Source organism: Quercus lobata, chromosome 9, assembly GCF_001633185.2.
Source record: "Quercus lobata isolate SW786 chromosome 9, ValleyOak3.0 Primary Assembly, whole genome shotgun sequence".
Classification (NCBI taxonomy): domain Eukaryota; kingdom Viridiplantae; phylum Streptophyta; class Magnoliopsida; order Fagales; family Fagaceae; genus Quercus; species Quercus lobata.
Window position 1 is genome coordinate 10,003,181 of NC_044912.1, and position 3,459 is coordinate 10,006,639.

A 3,459-nucleotide genomic window follows, 5' to 3' on the forward strand; every position below is an offset into this window, starting at 1 on the left:
AGGATGAGATGGATGAAAGATGATGTAGAAAGAGGTGGTTAGGGGATGAGGTGGGCGGAATGAAGGGGTGGATGGGTGAGTGCAGATGGTAGTGAGCAGAGATGTTAGGTCAGGGGAAAGGAGAGGGTGAAAGGTACTAGTGGGAGTATGGAGAGAAAACTTTTTTTGGTCCATTTTTTACAACTTAGTAACTGTCTTTGATGTGTAAACAATTGACTACACAAGTAGTTTCCATCACTGCGATTAAAAACCAAATTCAAAAAAATTCAAAACATAAGGATCAAAAAGAAAACAACCCAAAATATAAAAATAAAAAAGTTATTTTCATGAAAATTAAAAAAAAAAATTGACAGTAATGCTACAACAAATTTGTTTTCTAATAGTTGTTTATGTGATGTTCCTGCACAGTATTCTTACACCTTGCAGCAAAAATTGTCTTGGGGACTCCTTGTGTGGTGGCTGTTTTGATATGTATGTGGCGTAAGAGACATTTATCAATGTATGATAATGTTGAAGAATTTCTGCAAAGCCAAATTAACCTTATGCCAATTAGGTACTCATACTCAGAAATTAGAAAGATGTCTAAAGGTTTTGAGGACAAATTGGGTGAAGGAGGCTATGGCTCTGTATATAAAGGAAAGCTTCAAAGTGGTCTTCTTGTAGATATAAAGATGTTGGGAGGTTCCAAAGCTAACGGGCAAGACTTTATCAATGAAGTTGCAAAAATTGGAAGGATTCACCATGAGAATGTGGTGCAACTTATTGGCTACTGTGCTGAGGGACTAAAGCGTGCTCTTATATATGAATTCACACATAATGGTTCTCTTGACAAATACATTTTTCTAGAGAAGGAAATATCACCTTAAGTATTGAGAAAACATACGATATTTCTCTTGGAGTGGCTTGTGGAATTGAATATTTGCATCAAGGATGTGACATGCAAATTTTGCATTTTGATATCAAGCCTCATAACATTCTTCTTGATGAGAACTTCACCCCAAAGGTTTCTGATTTTGGACTTGCAAAACTTTATCCAATAGATGATAGCATAGTGTCTTTGACTGCTGCAAAGGGAACACTAGGATATATATCTCCAGAGTTGTTCTATAAAAATATTGGAGGGGTCTCCTATAAAGCTGATGTTTATAGTTTTGGCATGTTATTGTTGGAAATTGCAATCAAAAGAAAGAACTTTAATCAAGTTGTAGACCATTCAAGCCAAATTTACTTCTAACTTGGGTCTATGGCCAATTTATCGAAGGAAATGACATAGATATGGAAGATGCCACAGAGGAGGAGAAGAAAACTACTAAGAAGATGATCATAGTTGCATTATGGTGTATACAGATGAAGCCTAGTGATCATCCTTCAATGAACAAAGTTGTAAAAATGCTTAAAGGAGAAGTTGAAAGCTTACAAATGCCTACCAAGCCTTTCCTATCATCATCACCAGGGAGACCGACAGGGGATGTAAGAGACAACTTAAATTCAACTAGTTCATCATTTCAATTAGGTGAATCAAGTCAATGGGCTAAAATTTAAATGCAAACTAGTTGATGTTTCAAACTAATTGATTTTAATTGGGAAAGCAAAAATCTCCACTAGTTGAAAGTGTTTGATGAGTTTCTATACAATGGAAAGGAGAGGAAACAAAGAGAAAGATTGAGAGAAAAATCTGTGATTCATATTTTCTTGCTTAATGAATAACTGAGAGCAAAGAAAACTTTATCTATATAATAACTAATAGCCGAAACATTTGACCTTTTGTTGACCACTCCTCATTCTGCCACTTGGCTACATAAATTAATGCCACGTCTACCATTAAAAATATTGAACAATATATCTTTTCGGTGGTTTCCTTATTTAGTTTTAGTAACTACTTATTGTTGTTTATATACATGGTTTACTTTTTGTTTTCTTCTTTCCATTTTTCTGTTTTCTATTTTTTTTTCCCCCACTGCGAAAGAGAACAAACCCAGCAAAGGTTGTGGACAAAAAATAGAGTGCCCTTGACTGCTATTGGTAATTCTTTTCTTCACAAACATTAGTTGGTCTTGCTTATTCTTACATTTGTTAGTCTAACTCTTTCAAACCCACACCGTTTCAGTGGGTAACTACTTACAGCGGAGGTTGTGGACAAAAAACAGAGTGCCCTTAACACTACTGTTATTGGTAATTCTTTTCTTCATGAACATTAGTTGGTCTTGCTTACTCTTGCATTAGTTGGTCTAACTCTTTCAAATCCACACTGTTGATTTTTGTTTTCTTCTTATTGTTTTCTGTTTTCTGTTTTTTTTTTTTTCCCTTTGCAAGAAGAAACCCAGCAAAGGTTGTGGAGAAAAAAACAGAGTAACCCAGCAAAATCACTACGGTAACCTTTCACTAATTTGATAGAAATATTGTTTTTCCATTGTCTCTCCCTCTATCCAAAATAAAAAGTGGGTTAACGTAGACAACCTTACAATATATAATAGCCCCCATCTAAAGGAGAATCACACAGAGCCAACGATGAAGGTTGGTCATTTAGATCATGTGATCATTTTGTTTAAACAATATTTGACTATGTTCTGTGAGAAAAAAAGGAAAAAAAATATTTTAAAATGAAAAAATTCATTATTTTAGAACTCAATAATTGATCATTGAAGCCAACGGCCTCTCATTGGAACCGAAACTGCGAAACTGAGAGAGACTCTTCAATTTGTTTGTTCTACCTGTTTGTTGTGTTATTTGTTGCATTACAGGAACTGTTCAATTTGTCAACAGGTTGTATATTTCTCTTTTAATTTTTTTTTTAATAATTACAAATGTTAATAACTAAGACATTGAAATTTTGTGCACACCATGTGTTTGACAAAATGCCTTACTTATTCTTGCATTAGTTTATAGCCACTTTATAGTTTGTGCATCTTGGTTTAAGTTGCTACTAGTCATTGACTACTTTTTATGCATCTTGCATAAATAATCATTGTTCTTAATCAGTAGATTTGATTACAATTCCGAAATTTTCAATTGATATAGAAATAATGGAAGGATGAATTGTTGTTCTTTTCAAATTTTTTTATAATGAGTTTGTTCACCCAAATTATAAGCCATGTTTGGGTGAACATGGCTTATGAACCTAATTGATAGTTTAAATTTTAAAATTAAAAAGTTTTAAAAAACCTTATTTTGCAGGTCCTCTCATTTTTGGATAAAGAGCTGCATACTTTTTGAGGGAAAGAACTACATAACTGTGTCAACTCCAGGTTTGTTAACAATTGCTCTAATTTTTTTTAAAAGTTTATGTTGCATTTCTTTTCTACATATTCAAAATAATTATTAATGTCATCTTCAACAAAAATTCACAGCATAAAAATGCTAATTAACAATAGATACATGCTTGAAAGAATATTCCCTTTTTTAACGTCTATTTGCTATCTTTTATTTATACAATAATAGTTATGATTTGATCTTCTATAA

At 33.0% G+C, this 3,459-nt stretch overlaps 1 pseudogene; it reads left to right on the forward strand.

Moving 5' to 3' along the window:
- Nucleotides 1-482: 482 nt before the first annotated feature.
- Nucleotides 483-1,542, forward strand: LOC115961183 (annotated as a pseudogene).
- The last annotated feature ends 1,917 nt before the right edge of the window (nt 1,543-3,459 follow it).